At 33.9% G+C, this 23,108-nt stretch overlaps 2 long non-coding RNA genes across 4 annotated transcripts in view; one reads left to right on the top strand and one right to left on the bottom strand.

Moving 5' to 3' along the window:
• The first annotated feature begins 1,622 nt into the window (after positions 1–1,622).
• LOC127737615 (uncharacterized) overlaps positions 1,623–23,108 on the top strand; it is a 35,681-nt gene continuing 14,195 nt past the window's right edge. For 2 of the 3 annotated variants that reach the window (XR_007999711.1, XR_007999709.1), the window contains exons 1-2: positions 1,623–1,938; positions 15,959–16,038. This is a non-coding gene — a long non-coding RNA (uncharacterized LOC127737615). Of the gene's footprint in view, positions 1,939–14,733; positions 15,561–15,958; positions 16,039–23,108 lie in introns of those variants that run through there. The other variant, XR_007999710.1, reaches the window with a different exon arrangement.
• LOC127737618 (uncharacterized) lies at positions 12,265–13,427 on the bottom strand. The gene is made up of 2 exons (XR_007999715.1): positions 13,380–13,427; positions 12,265–12,374 (listed from the first exon to the last, which is right to left on the bottom strand). It is a non-coding gene; the product is annotated as an uncharacterized LOC127737618 (long non-coding RNA).

Below are 23,108 nucleotides of genomic sequence, written 5' to 3'. Positions count from 1 at the left end.
TATTTCAAACATATGTAGTTTTAAGTTCTTTTCTTTGAAATAAGGGACATGATCAGCTACGTCCGGTTAAAAATAGTCACTTCCGGTGACAACTGATAGTTTGTTTTTCACTGAGATCAAAAATATATTGTTCTTATGTTTTCCCTTTGAAATAAAGGCTGGAGATAATAGGTTACTTCCAATGTGTAAAATTGCATTACCGGTGTCATATCATAGCTTTCATTACAGTGATTTAAAATATATCTGGTTTCTGTATATTTTTACTTGAAATAAAGGAGATGATTTGCTACTTCCGGTTTACAGAATATCACTTCCGGTTTCAAATGATAGGTTACTTTACACTGATTTTAAAAATAATTGGTTTCTAGGTACTTGTACATAAAATTAATTCAAAACTGGCTTCTTCTGGTTTACACAAGGTAACTCCGGTTGACCCTTTTCAAGGTCACATATCGTCATGCTTATGGAAAAGACAGCATGAAGTTACAGCAAAGGTCAAAATTTAGAATGTTAAATTGAACTTGGATCTCAGTTAAGTTCAGTGATATATCAAAAGACCCTATATATATATATATATATATATATATATATATATATATACAAGTCTAAATTGAAAACAACGTTCATACCTATGATTGCGTTGGATAAAAACCGCAATTTTTATACGTGTGCATGTAAAACAAATTTCTTGTTAAAGGGGTCTAAATACAGCACAAACAACATTTTCCAAAAGACCAAAAAAGTGAAAAAGTATATTTTAACAAAACGCATTTGACTAACAGGTCGAACAACGGATGTTCTTAAACCCTGCTGACTGCCATTGGCGATTGCCAAATAAATTGATCACAGATGTAACAAAATGATCGTAATAGTAATTTAATACAAAACAGAAAAAAATAAACTTGTGGAAAAGATGGTATACCACAACCATGAGGTGCAAACATTTGTACACCATATCCGGATTTCGACAATTAATGTCTCTTCAGTGATGTTAGGGATCGAAACGGTATTTGGAAGGCCATATAATTTACCTCAATTTAGGATAGACTCTTGAATTTTAAAGAGTCGAAATAGGATGAACGGATCATATAAACCCGAAGGAAAATATAATACAAGCCCAAACGAAAAAATATAAACAAGTCTAAATTGAAAACAACGTTCATACTTATGATTGCGTTGGATAAAAACCGCAATTTTTATACGTGTGCATGTAAAACAAATTTCTTGTTAAAGGGGTCTAAATACAGCACAAACAACATTTTCCAAAAGACCAAAAAAGTGAAAAAGTATATTTTAACAAAACGCATTTGACTAACAGGTCGAACAACGGATGTTCTTAAACCCTGCTGACTGCCATTGGCGATTGCCAAATAAATTGATCACAGATATAACAAAATGATCGTAATAGTAATTTAATACAAAACAGAAAAAAATAAACTTGTGGAAAAGATGGTATACCACAACCATGAGGTGCAAAAATTTGTACACCATATCCGGATTTCGACAATTAATGTCTCTTCAGTGATATATATATATATATATATATATATATATATATATATATATATATATGTGTGTGTGTGTGTGTGTGTGTGTGTGTGTGTGTGTGTGTGTGTGTGTGTGTGTGTGTTCTGGTACACGTATGTCAATGAGGACATGTGTAAGTATACACACCAGTAAGTGAGGACTTCACTCACAACTAAGGACGTCCTCAGATGTAAATTGTATGATTATCGCTAAATTGCTTTAATTTTCAATCAAACATAAAATAAAAAGAAAAAATAAGCAAGTCTCACTCGCCGTCTATTATGAGGAAGTGTGAACTATGTGTGTACATCGATATTATTAAACGCCATTTTTGTGGTCGTGCTATAACACAATATCACCAGTGCGCATGCTTCAAAATCGGAACAAGATGGCGGCATCTGGAGGAGCAAGGTACTTTTTTTTTCAACATTTTATCACGTTTTACTTTTCATTACCATTCATGTTTTTTATTTAGGAAGGGCAATGCCTCTAAAATTTAGCAGGAGCTGCCGATCGACCATAACTACAGTCCCAGGCTGGGGCGGATGATGGATTCAGCTTTTTTCAAAGGGGCGTAATTCCATGAATTGCCTATAAAATTGGTAGATTTTCACGCCGAGTGGAGTGATGCAAAACAAATTTGGACGATTTTATGACATTTTATGCTAAAAATGATACTGTTTCAGATCAAAAGAGGGGAGGGGAGTATGCCCTCTACCAGAGTTGGTAAATTTATCAGCCTGCCCGAGGATGCACGGCTGGTAACTTTCAAACAGGGCTTGCTATTTTTTCCCAAATTTGTATAGCTATATAAATAGCAGAAATTTTTGTTCAGGATTGGCTTGAAATATGAATGAATTTGCTACCCTTACATAATTTCCCATTCTCAACTCTAGAAGTATGAAAGCGATTTAATGAAAATATGTGGTCAGTCACTGTGGCTCTTTTATTTCAAGAATGCATGGACCTCATTTGATGAGCAGTTTGCAGTTATAGCCTTCTATTTCCATTTTAATAGTAAAAAGGATTTGTCTGATCACGGAGTATGACCAGTGTTTGATCTATGTTTGAGAAAAGTTTTTTTCATTCAAAGTCCACAATGGATGATTACAATGATAAAAAATGTACATGTAGTTGTAAACAAGGTTTCCAGAAGTAAGCAGCGGGAATGTCTTACGAAATCCATCGCTGAGAATGCTGCATACATTACAAGGCTTAAATATAAGGAACAGGATCCGATTATGCATGCATTGTTTTATGTTTGTAGAAATTTTCTGTCCAATTCAAGTAACAAAGACCAACCCTTGTTCAATGCAGGGCTCAGAAAAGACCATAAATAACTCTTTCATGCATGTTATAATATACGACTATATTGTCTTACATTGTATACAGTTCTTTTACTAATTTTGATTTCACTTTGAGAATATTATTTTATAAATATAACGAAAAAAAAATTCGCTGAACTATTTTACATTATTGTTTAGGGGCCAGCTGAAGCCCACCTCCAGGTGTGGATTCTCTCACTTGTTGAGACCCATTGGTAGGCTTGCAAGGTTGGGTCACAGGTAAATACACATACCAGAATATAAACCTGGAATGTGTTTCAAAATACAAGTACCTGGGTTTATATTTAAGCTCATCTGGCTCATTTAGTTATGCTCAAAGTGAACTGTACAAGTATCCTTAAAAGCTTATTATCAATTGCGGAAAGATTTTTTATCTCTAAATCCTAACATCAAAACAAGTATTCATGCTTTTGATCACACTGTGAAACCTATTTTATTATATGGTAGTGAAGTATGGGGAATGTTTAATTCTCTTTCCTCTAAATGTAAGAAGGAAGATGTATCTCTTGAAAAATTATATTCAGGTTTACCCGGTGAGAAACTTCACATTAAATTTAACAAATTTATACTTGGTGTGCACAAAAAAACAACAAATGTTAAATTTCCAATTTATTTTAATATAATTAAAGCATTGCTATTGTATTGGTATCGATTAGAGAATTTAGGAAGTAATTTTCCTCTATTAAAAGAGGCATATGAACAATTTAAAACACTTCACCAACTGAATAAAACATCATGGTATGGTTCAATAAATGTTATATTGAAGTTACTTGGAATTGATTGTACAAATGCAGTGTGTGAAACCTTTTGTTTTTCTTACTCGCCAAATTGACGAGCAGCTTTTCATTTCAACTCACCAAATTGAAATTCCACTTGCCAGCTTGGAGAGTGACTTACTTTTGGGACTCACCGTCTTTTTCATACATAATTATTAAAAGATATTATTCCAAGTCCACTTACTAAATGTATGTACTTACATGTATGTACGTTAGTTTTATCCATAACTGGTAACTTGACAATTTAAATTACTATTAACATATAGTAGTCTCAGTTATATAAGGGAGCAGTCAACTTATCTTTTGATTAACTTGGGAGAGGGGTATCAAATAGATTTTTACCACAGCTGACAAGTCAAAAGTTATTTTTATGTCATAACCAGATCTAGACTTCCTTACCTCAATGATTATGGATAAATCTTAGTACAAATGCTGGATTTTGAGCAGCCTCTTCTACTATAATTGTCACTTTTTTATTTTATAAAAACATGAATATTACACTGTGTGGAAAAGTTCTGCACCAAAGGCTTTTTTATATTCAGTTTCTGGTTTTGCTTTTTTATTTAGTTTCTTTTGTTTTTTTAAATTATTTAGCCTTAAAAACTTTTCCATATTGAAATTACTATTTCATAATTTGCCTCCAGATTGAACTTGTTTAACATTCAGAGAAGTATAAAAAATGGCTTTCAAATCTGGTCAACGAATACAATGTCCATCCTGTATTTTGCTTAGGCAACAACCATTTTCTTATCTGGGGGGGGGAGGGGCTGGGATTTTTTTGAAAAAAATATTTTGATGGCCTAGCTGACCGAAAAAAAATTTCGATTTTGCACTGTAGCTGAAATTTTTTTTATGGTTTTGTGAAAAACATGATAGGGAAAAAAATTTTGCTTTCCTTCTCATAAGAAAAAAAATATTTTATCAGAGGAAGGTTCTGAAAAAAAAATTATGAACACAATGAAAATCCCAGGCCCCCCCAGATAAGAAAATGGTTGTTGCCCTAAAATAAACATACATGGACCATAGGAAAGTAATAAAATTATAAAATGTTTTATTTGTAACCCACTGATAGTCCCCACTGTATGCAAATTACATTTATTTTAGTCATTTCAAGAAATTAAAATCAGTGAGGTGGGGATCGTATAATAGGTTTTAGCACGCTGATTCAATGAAGTGTCAAGGTCGTCATAATAATGTTTTAGTTTGCCATCACTTCCTGGGTATATGCACAAGGATATGTCTTTTTTACCCTCTTTGCCATGGTATTTGCCTTTTTACCCTTCACACAATGCCTGATCATTTGTGTGTTTTATTAAATACAGTTAGTGAAAGAATTATGGTATAAAATCAAATATTTAACTTAATCATCCATATTGATATGCAGTGTAATTAAACAAATAATGCCCCAAGGGTGACTGCATGGGGAATAGAAATATGGTCACTACAGGTCTTCTTCCGACCGGCAGTAAAACCCTTGCCAAAGTGGGGCGGCCATTTGGCTGTGCGGGATGTATCAAGTATGCAGCCACTTCCGGTCAGAAGGGGACGTTAAATCTGATGCCTCGTGGAGAGAGTGCCACGCTCTCTGCACGTTAAGAACCCTTTTAACAACTCTCTGAGGGGTCCGTAGGTGGCCTGTTGCAAGGCAAAATTTCTGTCCCTATCCAATATACCCTCATTTTCCAGTGGCAGCAGGGGTGTGGAAATGCTATGCCCGACTCGCCCAACTCGTCCATTTGAACAACCAGACAAGTAATTTTTGACGAGCCTAGCTCGACATAGGGATAGTGATCCGGCGGCGGCGACGTTAGCTAACTTCTTAAATGCTTTATATTTTAGAAGCTAGAAGACCTGGATGCTTCATACTTTGTATATAGATGCCTTATGTTACGAAGTTACTGTCTGTCATACGTCAATTGTCCTTGACCTCATTTTCATGGTTCAGTGACTACTTAAAAATAATTTCTTTCTTATTATGAGTAATAGGACAACAATATTTAGTATGTGCGTACCTTGCAAGGTCCTCATGCCCGTCAGACAATTTCCATTTGACCTTGACCTCATTTCATGGATCAGTGAACAAGGTTAAGTTTTCGTGGTCAAGTCCATATATCAGATACTATAGGCAGTAGGTCTACTATATTTGGTATATGGAATAATTGTAAGGTGTACATGTCCAACTAGTAGGTGTCATCTGACCTTGACCTCATTTTCATGGTTCAGTGGTCAAAGTTAAGTTTTTGAGTTTTGGTCTTTTTTTCTAATACTATATGCAATAGGTCAACTATATTTGGTGTATGGAAATATTTTATGATGTACATGTCAGTCTCGCAGGTTTTATTTGACCTTGACCTCATTTTCATGGTTCATTTCTCAGTGTTAAGTTTTTGTGTTTTGGTCTGTTTTTCTTCAACTATAAGCAATATATCAACTATATTTGTTGTATGGAAGGATTGTAAGGATTATATGTCTGTCTGGCAGGTATCATCTGACCTTGACCTCATTTTCATGGTTCATTGGTCAATGTTAAGTTTTCATGGTTAAGTTTGTTTCTTAGATACTATAAGCAATAGGTCCACTATATTTAATGCATAAATTGATTGTTAGGTGTACATGTCTGCCTGGCATGGTTCATCTGACCTTGACCTCATTTTCATGGTTCATTGGTCAATGTTAAGTTTTCTTGGTTAAGACTGTTTCTTAGAAACTATAAGCAATAGGTCAACTATGTTTGGTTTATTGAATGATTGTAAGGTGTACATGTATTTCTCGTTTGGTTTATCTGACCTTGACCTCATTTTTTTGGATCATGTTAAGTTTATGTGTTACTTGTACTAAAGCTTTATATTTAGGACTATCAACATAAAATCAATGGTTAGTAAAGAAGGCGAGACATTTCAGTGTGTGCACTCTTGTTTTTGTCTGGGTTGCCCGTGGACAAGTAAAATGTCCGTCAGACAATTTCCATTTGACCTTGACCTCATTTCATGGATCAGTGAACAAGGTTAAGTTTTCGTGGTCAAGACCATATATCAGATACTATAGGCAGTAGGTCTACTATATTTGGTATATGGAATAATTGTAAGGTGTACATGTCCAACTAGTAGGTGTCATCTGACCTTGACCTCATTTTCATGGTTCAGTGGTCAAAGTTAAGTTTTTGAGTTTTGGTCTTTTTTTCTAATACTATATGCAATAGGTCAACTATATTTGGTGTATGGAAATATTTTATGATGTACATGTCAGTCTCGCAGGTTTTATTTGACCTTGACCTCATTTTCACGGTTCATTTCTCAGTGTTAAGTTTTTGTGTTTTGGTCTGTTTTTCTTCAACTATAAGCAATATATCAACTATATTTGTTGTATGGAAGGATTGTAAGGATTATATGTCTGTCTGGCAGGTATCATCTGACCTTGACCTCATTTTCATGGTTCATTGGTCAATGTTAAGTTTTCATGGTTAAGTTTGTTTCTTAGATACTATAAGCAATAGGTCCACTATATTTAATGCATAAATTGATTGTTAGGTGTACATGTCTGCCTGGCATGGTTCATCTGACCTTGACCTCATTTTCATGGTTCATTGGTCAATGTTAAGTTTTCTTGGTTAAGACTGTTTCTTAGAAACTATAAGCAATAGGTCAACTATGTTTGGTTTATTGAATGATTGTAAGGTGTACATGTATTTCTCGTTTGGTTTATCTGACCTTGACCTCATTTTTTTGGATCATGTTAAGTTTATGTGTTACTTGTACTAAAGCTTTATATTTAGGACTATCAACATAAAATCAATGGTTAGTAAAGAAGGCGAGACATTTCAGTGTGTGCACTCTTGTTTTTGTCTGGGTTGCCCGTGGACAAGTAAAAAATTACAGTTGACAAAATTCATTTAATCAAAAATATAGAATTATTTTCATAATTTATTAAGATGTATTATTTTATGTAAAAGAAACCAATGATCAACACGTGAAAAACATATATTTAAATCAAAACATCAATGTTCATGATGACAAGTATTAAAAAAAAAAATGGAAATAGATCGATAACCAAAATTAATAAAAATAAGGCCACATTTAAAAATATTTTGGTTTGCCCAAACCCTACCCAAAGGTAGAGACAGTGGGTAGGTAGGTAGGCATTTTCTTTTCTTTTTTCTTCAAAGAGAAATTGAAGTGTCAGATGTTTGTTAGTCTTCATGCCGATCTGATTAAAAAAAACTTTTTCACATCAGGACAATAAAAGATTTTGAGTAGGCAGCTATTTTCTGGGTAGGTAGGGTTAGGGCAAACAAACATATTCTTTTTTATGGCCTAAGTATGCGAACCCGGGTCTCATAAACATTGCAATATCTTTGTCCATTGACCCGGGATCGTCGATTAGGTTTTATTTGCCATCTCACAGAAGTGTTATTATAATTTTTCATGATTGCATGGGTCTTATCGAGATGGATAAATACCTAATAAAAACACCAAGACCTGGTGATCAAGACAAAAAGAATGAAAATAATAATGACGAGTCGAGTAAAAAACGGAAAACACAGGTGGAGAAAGACAAGGAATATGAAAAAAAAAAAAAAAAAACAGAAGCGAGAATTCCAGACCTCGTGGCTCTTCAGTGAGAAACTTCTGAAAATAAATTAAATTTTTGCACAATTTGTAGGAAACGCCTACATCTTGCTGATCAAAAGTCTTACTTATTTGTTGGCAAATTAATAGATAGAAGGGACACCAAAATCAATGTTCTGCAAAACACCAAGCTTGTCTGATGAAAGAAAACAGTAAAATTAAACAGGTGTCTGGGGAAATGGACAAAACATTGCCCTCTAGATGTCTTTTGGTTGTTTTGCTTTTGGGTTTCTATCTGATTGATGTTAACCCCATACCACCTTTTATTTATTCACAAACAATATCACAAACATCATTTATATTGTAATACAAAACAGTTTTACGGTGACCTATAATTGTTAAATTCTACGTCATGTGGTCTCTGGTAGAGCAGTCAGAGCTCAGACATAAAATTTACAATTTAACTTGCCCAGGGACAAGTGCTCACAACAAATATTTCCACACCCCTGGGCAGTCTAAATTTCCCTGACCTTCATCCCGGACGGCCTCTATTACAGGACCTACCTATTATATTTAATGTTAATTAATTTGTTCTCGTCCTGAACATGCATGAAATATTTGCCACTGGACGTTAAGCAACCAACAATCAATCAATTAAGTAAAAAATATGTGAACATGATATATATCTGTTCAATTATATGGTTAGAATTTTATATATGGGTAAAGCCATAAAGGTGGTCTGGAAAGTGTGACATTAGGATATAAAATTGAAGTTTTTGATATCTCTATCAATTCACATTATTTTGTTAGCAACCATCTGTATCTTACTACCTCTATTTATTTGAAACCCATGGTCTTGCTATGTTTTTATACGACCGCAAAAAATTCGTCGTCCGAAGACACATTGGTTTTCGCACTCTAACTTTAGTTTAAGTGAATGGATCTCTTTGAAATTTTACCATAAGGTTCAATACCACAAAAGGAAGGTGGGGATTGATTTTGGGGGTTATGGTACCAACAGTTAAGGAATAAGGGGCCAAAAAGGGGCCAAAAATAAGCATTTTCTAGTTTCCAGACAATAACTGTGGAACGATGTATGGATCTCTCTGAAATTATACTACAAGTTTACATACCACAAAGGGATGGTTAGGATTTGCTTTGGGGGGTTATGGCTCAAACAGTTTTGGAATTAGGGGCAAAAAAGGGGGAAAAACAAGGTTGTCCTGGTTAATTGACAAATACTTTAGTACAAAACATATTTTAAAGCAGTGTAAGGGAGATAAATCAAATACATCATTGAAATTATCTCCCTTACACTGCTTTTAAATTATGTATAAAGTAATGGTTAATGAACAATTAAGATAATTTAAAACAGTGTAAGGGAGGTAATCCAAATACAACGTTTTGGTTACTTCCCTTACACTGCTTTTAAATTATGTTTAAAGAAATGCATATTTATAAAGGAAGACCAGTAAAAATATTTGCAAATGTTGCATCTTTTTTTTTACAAAAAAATCCATATGAAAGATTTGACACTATATTTTAAATTCTATTATAAAATAGATTAAGTTAGCACTATGGTAAATTTAAATGGGTAATTATGGCTGCAAACTCCATTGGAAATTTGAATTGAGATAATGACCATATCTTCAGGGAAAGAATTTTTTGGGGAAACAAAGGGGGTGGGGGGGGGGGGGGGGGGGGTAAAAAGAAATTGTGGGGGTCATTTTTTTCTCATTTCAGATTTCAGAAATTAAAAAGAATTATTCTTCAAATATTATTTTTTTTCAAATTTCAAATATTGAAAAATTTCAAGAAGTAATCTTTAATTGCACAGTATAGCGCATTAGATTTGTAAAATCTTTGACCACATTTATTTATTTGTTATGCCGAATCTAACCGTGTATTTAGATTTTAAATTTTGGGTCCAGTTTTCAAATTGGTCTACATTAAGGTCCAAAGGGTCCAAAATTAAACTTAGTTTGATTTTAACAAAAATTGAATTCATGGGGTTCTTTGATATGTTAAATCTAAACATGTGTTTAGATTTTTTATTATGGGCCCAGTTTTCAAGTTGGTCCAAGTTGGGGTCCACAATTAAACTTTGTTTGATTTTAACAAAAATTGAATATATGGGGTTCTTTGATATGCTGAATCTAAACATGTATTTAGATTTTTGATTTTTGGCCCAGTTTTCAAGTTGGTCCAAATTTGGGTCCAAAATTAAACTTTGTTTGATTTCAACAAAAATTGAATTCTTGGGGTTCTTTGATATGCTGAATCTAAACATGTGTTTAGATTTTTGATTATGGGCCCAGTTTTCAAGTTTGTCCAAGTTGGGGTCCAAAATTAAACTTTGTTTGATTTCAACAAAAATTAAATATATGGGTTTTTTTGATATGCTGAATCTAACCATGTATTTTGATTTTGGACATTGGACCATAATAGGTAAATTAAAAAAATTCAAGTGCTTAGACCACATTCTTTCTGTGTCAGAAACCTATGCTGTGTCAAATATTTAATCACAATCCAAATTCAGAGCTGTATCAAGCTTGAATGTTGTGTCCATACTTGCCCCAACTGTTCAGGGGTCGACCTCTGCGGTCGTATCAAGCTGCGCCCAGCGAAGCATTTTATTGTAAAATTGACCTTCCTTGTATATTTTGTGTAAGTTATATTGACAATAGTGCAATCTTTTGTTTTAAATAGTTTCTTATGGGATTAATGAAATGTATCAATACTTAGCTGCACATAATATCTTTCAACATCATTATATCATAGACCAATTCACAGAGATATCCCTGATGTTCTGAAATGTCAGTGCTCTGAGCAAGATCAGTATGTTATAGATGTCCAAAATAAAGTTTTCTTCTAGTAACTTGTGTAAAACGTTTTTTGAACAGCAATTATATTTGTAAACATAATTATTATAGTTTAAATGAAATATTTTATGTAGTTGTTGTAAACCCAGATCTTCGTTGACAAAATTAAATCCAAATTCAATGTATGTTATTTTGACAATAACCCTTTTTGATAGTTTTTCTGCCTTAATTTTAAAACAGGCCACTCAAAAAACAGGGGGGCAACACTAGCTGATTTTTTAAGTAGGGGAAAACTTATCCAATACAGCTTAATCTTCTAAATGAAGAAGATGACTATTAAATCTTGTATACCATATCTTACATGTAGGTTATATTGACAAATAGTGTTTAAATTTAACCTTTTTCAAAATCCTTTTTTTTAAAGATTTTTTTTCTACTATTGCCTAGGTAACTGATGGTTATTTTTCATTTTACCAAATTATGATTGAATGCTTATATTGCTCACAACACTACCGTCTTTTGGTTGTTATATTGACACAGTGTCAAGTAACTTACTGGAAAAAAACAGGAAATCTGGTGTAACATCTGAACACAAAGAGTTTGATCCATTATGTTTATTTCGATATAAACTTAATTCTTGAATGCATGCAGGGGTTCATGTTCATTATTGTTCAGCTAATAATGAAGTCACAAGCTCATAACCAAAACTATCTGAGATCTATCAGATCAAAGTGACAACTATAGAATGCAAGAAAATTAAAGGTGCACTAATTCACAAATCCAAAAGGGAGAGGAGAAATCAAGATAAATAACAAGAAAAGAACAAACCTTAAATAACAACTCAAACCCAATAAAACTATCCGGTGCACTGCAAGAGTTAGCTTAGCCTGATGGTAAACATACACTTAATGAGTTACTCACAGTATTTAGGGGAACATATTGTTTACTGTTGGTATTAAGGAGTATTGTTAAATAGGCTCACTTGAACTGACTTTGTACTTTGGTCAAAGGTTGCTCATTTAATATGTACAGTTATGATACTCTTGGCTATGTCAGATGGTGACTTTATTGATCAACTGTTTTCAACAATTTTTTTTCAAGAGCTTATTAAATCAACACTTTTGAAAGTAAAGTATAAAACACATTAATGTATGACATGTATGAGTTTGACTGTCCCTCTGGTATCTTTCGTCCCTCTTGTATGACAATACTAATAATTAAACCACTATTCAAGAATCAAACCATAAATCATTTATTTAAACAAATTAAAAACATTTTTTTAAAGTTCATTCTGCTGTCTATTCCACTGTTCATACTCAGTTGATTTATCTCAAAGATCTGAAAAGCAATAAATAAAGTTAAAATAGTTTTATACATGATTTTGAATTGAAATGAATGAAAATGTGAGTCAAGGCTCCATGATGAAGGCCATAACGTGACTTTATAGGCTATAATTGTTTTTTTTTTACTTCTTTAGGTCTTAGGTAGAGAGTTATTTCTTTGGCAATAATACCACATCTTCTTATGTTTATGATGTTGTATATATATATGTTATCCATGTTGAAAACAGCATTGGAAATAAGTACCACTTCACATTGATTTGCATTGTGTCTACATTCATGTTTTTATTGTCAAATTCAAGGGTATGGGGAGGTTGAGTGCTTAAAATAAACTTTAGGACCATTGTTATATTGACTTGAATCCTTTAGTCGTCAACTTATGCTCTATTTCAAAGAAGCAGGAAATATGCTTACAATTTCACTAAAAGGCTTAATTTTTTTTATTGTACAAGAGATTTGTAGGCTAAAAGCCAAAGTCAACATATTTCAGTAGTAATAGTAGCTTTAGGACTACTGTGGGAGTAGGAGTTACATGTATATTGACCCTAACATTAAGGTGTCAACTAACTCTCTTAATGACCATGGTTATATTGACTATGCATATAATTGTCAATTAACACCCTGTGAAAAAGCACTGAAAATTACTTCACCCTTTTTAAATGTATATTAACTTTCCCCCTTTATTATCTGTAAGTTGAAATAGAAGTTAAATGAAAAGAATGGTGCAGTATATCTCTACAAAGATCATCTACATCCTAGGTGTTATATTGACTGGGTTGATAAAATTGGTCAAGTAACGGTCATATCGATGTTACCGTAAAAAGTGAACGAACGGTTTGACTTGGGTGTTTGAATGCGTTGTTTTCGTTAGTTCTTATCATTCGAAGCATATTATTTTGGCAAAAATTATATAATACAGTGTCAATTTGACAGAATGGTTTGGTCGTTATACCTTGTTTGACGCCCAGGTCGTTATTAGTTTGACATTTTGCTCAAAACTTACCATCGAGTTCTTCTTCCATTTTCATCCATGAATGATAGTGATGTTTACATTTATAATAGTTTCATATATATAGCAATTTTGAAATGAAACAAAGTATTTTTTCTCCCTGGATAAACTCTTTACGTCAATAATAAGGAATAAACATTTACGTACGTTTAACGTTATTTTGACATTACAAACTTGCCATTCTATGTTTCTCATAAAACGGAATACGAAACCAAAACTAGAACTATTTGAAACAGCCGAGATATGACGGCGCATGAATATGACAGGAACCAATCAAATGTTCCGCAGATGACGATATCGCGGAAAACCCCGTGCGTTATTTTTACCATTGTAGTCTATTGTCAATATAACATTACTAACCCTGTCGAAATAATCGTTTCTTTGATTAATTTTATTGCATTTCATGCAAAACTTTGACGGATTTATAGTGCAACAACACTTTTCTGACGATTTAACTTACTTTCCGTTTTTCTTTTGCCCATAAAAACAACCAGGTATATTTTTTGTTAGAAGGGGATTTCCATGTCACGCTTGGGACACAGGAACGTACAGATCTACGTTTGACAATTCAAACTTCAATAACAAGACACATTGAATTAGCGGATATTTGATATTTATCAAATCTTCTGCTTCATCATGTCACTGATGCACAATAACAAGTTGTAATCAAATAACATTCATTAAATATTTTAAAATTGGGATTTAAGCTTCAGATGGTTATTTGACCAATTTGGAGCACCTTTTTGGCTTTACCAATATGTATTAGATACACCTATGAGCGCGTAAGCCCGATTGGGTGAATCTAATTTACACCAAGATATTATTGTGAATGCAGAATGATAGTTTTCCATAATTTAGGAGGGGGGTCTTTCAGCGATTTGACCATATGTTATAGAAAAGCATGATAAATGCAGGATATCCAATTTCATTTAACGACATCTTGGTGTAAATATATATCTATATCTTTTAAACCTACCAATATTGTTTGGTTTCTATTGCAATGATTGTAGGTAAAATAACATTCATTGCTGAAATATATCCAAATTAGAAATGTGAATACATAAGCAACACAACAGGTGCCACTAGTGCCGCAGGAACTGCTTACACTCCCAGAGTACCTGTCCACCCCTACTTTTTTTTATGAAAGGGTTTATGCTGCTCAATCTTAGTTTTCTGTGAAGTGTTTTATTAAGTTGTCTGTATTTCTGTTGCTTTTCTTATTCACTATGGTGTTGTCCGTTTTTTTTATTGCCCTATGGTATCTACTTTCTCTTTTTAGACCGGTCATTTTTTGTTACATGTATGTATTAGATGTAAGCTTCTCATATCTGAGGGTGGTCAGACCCGAAGATATGAGACGATTACATCTGATTTACATAGAAGTAATAAATAAATATTTCATCTTTTCTCTTGTTCTAAAAAAGAGCAATTAGTTTTTTTATAAAACAGGAAAAGTGTCATTATCTCAAATTTTCCAGATGCAGTAACACTTTCAGAAGATGTTTTTTTTTTATATGGATTTGGAATGAAATCTTGATTGCGTCTATTTTTCTGTCATCAAATTGATACCTTATCACTGCTTTTGTATGGCAACATGAATCGCTGTACTATCTTGTCTTTTTTCTGGTTTAGTTGCCAAAACCGGAACTTTTTGCTGATAAATGATAACACTTCTATATATAATTTAAATACCCTAATAAAAGCTATAATTACCAAAGTCCTCCTTTCCATACATCTTCTCTTTTTTAACTGTGATATACATGTATTTAGTTGATTTTGACAACTCATGTTCACGGATAGCTTGGTGAACTTCCTCCAAGGAATGTACACATAGAACCTCATATGTATGCAGATGTATCTGGGGTAGTAAGTCAGAAATCAGGCAAAGGTAGGTCACTTGGACCCACATTTCATGCTTCAATGACTGGTTCAGTTTAATGTTCATATCTCAGCAACTATAAGTTGTAGGATCATGTAAACTTTTATGAACAGGGGTAGTAAGTCAGCATCCAGGCAAAGTAAGTCACTGTGACCTATATTTAACTCTTTATTGACTTTATTGACTTTAGTCAGTATTTCTTAATGAAATTCAATGAAACTTTCACAGATTATTGTCATGGTGGATAACCTACGTCATTGTCACATGATTTGACGGACAAGGAACCCACGAAAAAGGTAAACAAAGCCCACTTTAAGACACAATATCTCAAGTTCTCCTAAAGCAAATAAAAAACTAATAAATGGCAAGACCCCTTTTTATGCCATATTAATCATTTGGAACAGAAATCAGATTTTGCAAACCCTTCGAAAACATGACGTAGGTTATCCACCATGATTGTGCACCTTCTATTTTAAATTTTAATTCAAATGAATTTTGGGGTTTCCCATAGCAAAACATCACATAGGGGGGAGCAGGGGGTATCATTTAGTGAGCTTTGCTCACAGTATTTCTGGTTATATTACATATTAAATGCTGTTTTGTTCATAAAAAGACAAAGTGTTAACTTTGAAGAATGTCGTACATGTATTAGAATTTGGATTTTAGCATGATACTTATTATATCGTATAAGTAGGTTGAGGAAAAGGAAGAAAGATATCGATGGACATGGTGGATTGGAATACAGATCAGACCAGACGGCGGACAGTCAAATAGGTATATCATGGTGATTATGGAAGTTGCTGTTTTTGCCTTGTTGCTATTGTAGTCTTGCCCATTTGTGTACAGATCATTGTGTCTTCTATCCATGTAATATATGAATATTGTATACACAATTTCTAGTGTTATCCTCTTGCAGGCCTTTAGGGTTTTCGACTCCTTCTTGTTAGAGAACTAATTAACAGAATTTGACCAAACTTGGTAGAGATTATCCCCATGAGGTCCCTTCCAATTTGTGTGACTTTGGTGCTGTTTCGTCAAAAAGCATGGCTGCCAGGACTAATCATGCTAATTGAATTTTCTTATTGGCCGATTTTCTAAGATCTTCTTGAGAACCCATGCTGGATTGAACTGAAATTTGGTAGATATGTTCCCATTGAGATGTCTTAATCAAGTTAATAAGTGTTGTTACTTTAGTAGTTGTTTGAAGATTGTAAATACATATAGCCATCAACTAAGGTCAAAGTTTACCATGTTACCCTGAAATCCTATTGGGAATGACATTTTTGTCTCGCCTGCAACAAAAAGTCTCGGTATGCGAGACATTGGGATTTCAATCCAGTAGCAGTGGCAGCGGCTAAAACTATTTGTATTAGGCTTTTATATTTCGGAGGTAAGTAGACCTGGAGGCTTCATACTTTGTATATAGATGCCTTATATTACAAATATTCCGTCGGTCATATGTCCATTGTCCTTGAACTGATTTTCATGGTTCAGCGACTGCTTGAAAAAAAAGTAGTTTTTTTTGTTACATGAATTTCTTACTTACAAATGTATTATCATGATTATGAGTAAAATGATAACTATATTTGGTATATAGGTTCCTGACAAGGTCTACATGTCTGTCAGACAGGGTTAACCTGACCTCAACCTCATTTTATGGATCAGTGATCAAGGTTAAAGTTACATGATCATGATGATTTAGGTCCGTTTCTTAGATGCGGTAAGCATTAGGTCAACAATATTTGGTGTATGGAATGATTGTAAGGTGTACATGTCAGTCTTGCAGGTTTTATCTGACCTTGACCTCATTTTCACGGTTCATTGGTCAATGCTAAAATTTTGTGTTTTGGTCTTTTTTTTTCTAATGCTATAAGTAATAGGTCAACTATAGTTGGTGTATGGAATGATTATAAGGTGTTCATGTCTGTCTGGCAGAGTTCATCTGACCTTGACCTCATTTTCATGGTTCATTGGTCAATGTTAAGTTTTCCTGGTTATGTCTGTTTCTCAGTTACTATAATTTAGCAATAAGGCCAACTATAAGTGATATATGGGATGATTGCAAGATGTACGTGTTTGTCTGGCAGGGTTCATCTGACCTTAACCTCATTTTCATGGTTCATTGATTAATATTAAGTTTTGGTTTGGTATGTTTCTTGTATACTATAAGCAATAGGTTAACTATATTTGGTGTATACATGCAGTGATATTGTTGTCTTTTTTCAAAACTACCTCTACCGTTTTTTATTGGGAAAAATGCATATTTTTATGGAAATTGGGAAATTTGGAAATTTTATTCTAAACACATCTCCGATTTTTTGCTGACCTTTGCTGTCTTTTTTGCACTGTTGTTTTCATGTATATTTTGGTTGTCAGACATTTTCAACCTGAAAGGTACTTTTCGGGAAAGAAACAGAAGCAATGATGGTACTTAATGCATTGAAAACCACATGTGTTGCAAACACCATGATGATTCTGATCAAAAAACCGGATCTCAAAAGTGCTTTCTAATATCAAAATAATAACATGAGTACGATATTTACAAACATTACTACCAATGCCATCACTGTTTGGGGAAAATGTAAAACTTTTTGGGAGGAATTTTAAGCCATTTTTTTAGTAATTGGGAATTTTCTATAGGGGAAAAGGCCGAATTTCGGCTGTAATCTGAGGCAAACAATATCACTGACATGTAATGATTGTAAGGTGTACATGTCTGTTTAGCTTGGTTTATCTGACCTTAACCTTTACCTTATTTTAATGGATCATTGATAATGTTAAGTTTATGTTATACTTGTTGTAAAACTTTATCTTTAGGACTTACAACATAGAATAAATCATATAAAGCAGGCGAGACATTTCAGCATGTGCACTCTTGTTTTCTGTTTGAGAATTACTAATCAGAATTTGTCATTATTTGACCAAACTTAGTAGAGATCCTTCCTATGAGGTCCTCAACAAATGTTGTTACTTTGGTGCCAATTTGTCAATAAATATAGTTGACAATCATTATCTTAAGTGGGGGAATGCTTTAGTGGGTGGGACATATTATTTTTTTTTGTGACAAATACACTTTTTCTGCTTTATTCTATTAGATGGATGGATGGATGGTTGCTTAACGTCCAGTGGCAGGTCAGATGCATATTCAGGACGAGAGCATGATAATGAGAATTGAATACTAACCCTGCTTTGTACTAGACCGACACGCTGAGCCGGATTTTTTACGTGCTAGCTCACAAGGTAACAGTTCGCAGGAAGACATGTCACCCTACCCGGACACATTATTCTGACTCCGGGCCGACCAGTCTTTGCTCTTACTCCTTAATGCTGCGTGCTTAGCGGAGAAGCAGCAAATACCAATTTTCAAGTCTTTGGTTTGACCCGGCCGCATTTCGAACCTACGACCTCCCGCACTCGAGGCGAGCACGCTAACCGTTACACCACCGAGGCGGTCTATTCTATTAGAAAAAACCAATTTATTTTTATAACATACTCTAATATCAAAAAAAATATTTATTGGCTCTTCGCGGTTAGAAGTGACAATGCATGCTGGGAATAATTGGTAGCTAATTTCGTACCTAATATAGACTAAATTAAGACATGTGATTGGTTTAATTAAGCACATGGAAACTTTAATAGTTTTGATTAAATAAATAAAAGGTACGAAATGGTCAGGGTACGAAATGGTTTTTGACAAGGTATGAAACTGAGGGTACAAAATGATTAGGGTACGAAATGGTTTTTGACAAGGTACGAAATTGAGGGAACAAAATGATTAGGGTACAAAATGACTATAATTCAAAAATGGGTCACCCATTCACAAGTTAATTTTAACAACTTGAACACTAACGTCATGTGTGAACGTCTTGGTGAGCAAATATTTTCCTTACAATTCTGAAGTGATATACACATATATTTCTATAAATAGACTGAAAGCTGGTTATCGATCGATTTGAGATCAGAATCTAGTGTCACAAATTACCTCCCTTGCAAGCAAAACATTATTATGTAATCGTCGTCTTGAGTTGATAGATTTGATAGTAATAACTGAATTACAGGCTCCTGACTTTGGACAGGCGCAAAGTAAATCATGTACCCTGTAATCACAGCTGGTCCTCACTTTTTGGTTTGTGACCTTATCTTCTAAATTCGATTTATGATTACCCTTTCAAGTATAACCCCCCCCCCCTCCCCCCCTTTTCAACATATAGGCTAACCACACAGATTCACAGTTCTGTCATCAACTGACCAGTTCTTATAAGTTTATCCCTTTTCCCATGGCCACCTTCCATCAAAAATCAAAACCAATTTTGTAAATATTTCTTTTCCTTGAAAATAATCCCATAATTTTTCTGTGCAGATTTAATTCCACATTGTTGCATAAGTAGAAACATTACAAATAACCTATAACCATGGAATGGGGATTGTTCGCCAAACATAACATTTTTGCCCTACAACCATTCGCCCACAGAGTCTGTTAACCCTGGGTTCATTTGCCCTCTTTTTAAATTAATACATTTTTATTAGTAAATACAAGTGATATTTGGTTTTTGAATTCATATATCAGGAACGTGCGGTCAGAAAGGGGATGTTAAATCTGATGCTTCGTGCAGAGAGAGTGCAACAAACTCTACATATTAAAGAATCATTGCAACAACTGTTTGAGGTTCTGTAGGTTGCCAGTTGCAAGGCTAAATTTCTGTCCCATTTCAAACATTGATCGCTAATTTCCAGTGGCAGTCCAAATCCACCCCTCCTTTCCTGGTAGGCCTACCTTGCACAGAATCTTCCTATTGTATTTATTGCTAATTTGTTCTCTCCCTGAGCATGCATGAGGTATTTTCCACTGGACATAAAGCAAACAACAATCGATCAATCATATACATGTATCATTATACCAATACATGTATATATACAACACAACAAAATTAAGGACCATTTTACTTTGGGGAAGGGTTTAATATGGTTTTTTTTCCATTTTGAAAATTTATTATGAAACCATGCAAGCATCAAATTATTTGGGTTTTTTTCATACAAAGTGAGAATTTTTTTAAAGAACTAAACATTTTGAAAATTTAATGACAAATACTCTGAGTATGAAACAGAATTTTTTTTCCGTTCTCCCCTATCAAAATATTTTTTTCTTCGATGTTGGGAATCAGATTATTTTTTCATTACAAAAAAAAAAGGAGAAAAAAGCCATCGGTCAGAAAGAAATAGTAACTTTTATATGCATGATCCACAAAGTACTAATATAAAAATAAGGAATTGCGGTATGATTGCCTTTTTTCCTTCAAAGATTTTTATAGAGGTTAAAAAGAGGGGGGTGCACTTACTATGTATGGGTTGTAGGGAAACAACTGATGAGTCCCATCAAATATAATAACATTTTAACCAGTGTAAAAGGGACAAAACTCCCAAGGCCAAACAGACGCTAAATCTGTTTATTGCACTTTTGGTATCATATATATGATTACCAAAAATTTTCTCTAATATTCTGATGTATTAAAGTATTGCTTTTTATACGACCGCAAAAAATTTTTTGTGGTCGTATATTGGTACGACGTTGGCGTCGTCGTCGTCCGGCGTCGTCTGAAGACACATTGGTTTTCGCACTCTAACTTTAGTTTAAGTGAATGGATCTCTATGAAATTTTACCACAAGGTTCAATACCACAAAAGGAAGGTTGGGATTGATTTTGGGGGTTATGGTACCAACAGTAAAGGAATTAGGGGCCAAAAATAAGCATTTTTGTAACTTCCAGACATAACTTGTGTGTTAGTGTATGGATCTCTCTGACATTGTACCACAAGGTTCCATATCACAAAAGGAATGCTGGGATTGATTTTGGGGGTAATTGCCTCAAAATTTTAGGAATTAGGGGCCAAAAAAGGGGCAAAAAACAAGCATTTTTCTGGTTTCATGACAATAACTTGTGTGTAAGTGTATGGATCTTTCTGAAATTGTACTACAAGGTTCCATATCACAAAGGGAAAGCCGGAATTGTGTTTGGGGGTATTTGCCGAAACGTTTAGGAATTGGGGGCCAAAAAAGGGCCAAAAATAAGCATTTTTCTAGTTTCCAGACAATAACTTGTGTTCAAGTGTATGGATCTCTCTGAAATTGTACTGCAAGGTACCATACCACAAAGGGAAGGCTGGGATTGATGATGGGGGTAATTGCCTCAATATTTTAGGAATTAGGGGCCAAAAAGGGGCAAAAAACAAGCATTTTTCTAGTTTCAGGACAATAACTTGTGTGTAAGTGTATGGATCTTTCTGAAATTGTACGACAAGGTTCCATATTACAAAGGGAAAGCTTGGTTTGAGTTTGGGGGTAATTGCCCTAAACGTTTAGGAATTTGGGGCCAAAAAGGGGCCAAAAAAACACATTTTTCTAGTTTTTCCAGACAATAACTTGTGTTCAAGCATATGGATCTCTCTGAAATTGTACTGCAAGGTACCATACCACAAAGGGAAGGCTGGGATTGAGTTTGGGGGTGATGAATCATAAGGGGGTTCAAAAAATTTGGGGGGGGGATTTTTTTTTTTTTCCTTTTTTTTCTTTTTTTCCTTTTTTTTTTCTTTTAAAATTTTCCATTTTAAGTTGGTTATTTCTGATTTATATTTAAAAGCAAATAATAATGATATGGTAGGAGATACACACCAAACAGGATGTGTAAATTTTTATATAATAAGTATTGTCAGGGCTCACACTACTTCAGAATCATAGGGAGAAGTGACTTCTCTTTTTGAAACTGATAGGGAGAAGTGGTGAGATTTGAAAGAGAAGTGCTCCTTCGCGCGCTGCGCTACAATGTTTTGATTTTACTATAGTATAAAGGGTCATATGTAAATAATGTTCTTTTTATATTGTTCAATTCATATCTGAGTATACAATTAAATTCAAAGTTGTTTAAGTTTAGGTTCTTGTGAGAAACTACCAACTAAATATCTAGCACTAAAAAGATTTTTTTTTATGTCAAAAAGGTAAAGAAATTATTATATATGAATTACAATTCAATTAAAAACTATCTTATTTATCATGTTTATGAAATTCAGTGTTTCTCATCCAAAGATATACAAAGTTAAGCTGGGCCATAATATATTGATATTAGTAGCTAAGCAATTTTAATCAATGTTTTGAAACAATCCATATAAATCATATGGAATTATATACATTAATCAATTAGATCTAACCAAAAGTCTGTTAATGCGTGTGGAATGCGTAATTTTTCCTTTTGTGATCAATATTCCTCTGTCAGCTGTTCCATTCATGCGTCCGTAGTTATTATTGTAAAAATACGGATTTCGGTCATAGCTGGTCCGGTTCCGATCCGTACTTAGTAAATGGTTAATGGCGGACGAAGAAAATTTACAAAAATAAACGATGTTTGACAAGCTATTTGGAAAGGAATATGACGTTTTTAATGCAATAAATGGATTAAACATTTACTGAAGGCAACTTTTATCACTTTCAAATGAAGTCACAAACATATTTTGCCGCCGAAAGTTAGATTGATGTACGCTCTCTCAGTAACAAGCACCAGAAGTGCATGCAGTGATAAAAAGTTGTCTTTTTATTAAATAACCTGCTACACACTGTAAAGTCAATGCCTAAACCTCTTTTCTTAAGAAAATGAATCGTTTATTTTTGAATTTCTTTAATAATTAATAAAAAATTGATGGTTTATCAACTTGGTAAAAATTGAAAATGTCCGATGACGAAAGCGACTGAAAGCGAGTATCGTAAACAACAGGGCGACTTGTTTTCGCTTTTGAGGTCGGGCAAAGCGAAGTGACGGACGGGAAAGCGACATCTTCGCCCTAGTCGCCTGGTAGCGT

This window comes from Mytilus californianus, unplaced genomic scaffold (assembly GCF_021869535.1).
Source record: "Mytilus californianus isolate M0D057914Y unplaced genomic scaffold, xbMytCali1.0.p SCAF_4, whole genome shotgun sequence".
NCBI classification, from domain to species: Eukaryota; Metazoa; Mollusca; class Bivalvia; order Mytilida; family Mytilidae; genus Mytilus; species Mytilus californianus.
This window is presented reverse-complemented; position numbering and strand designations above follow the sequence as displayed.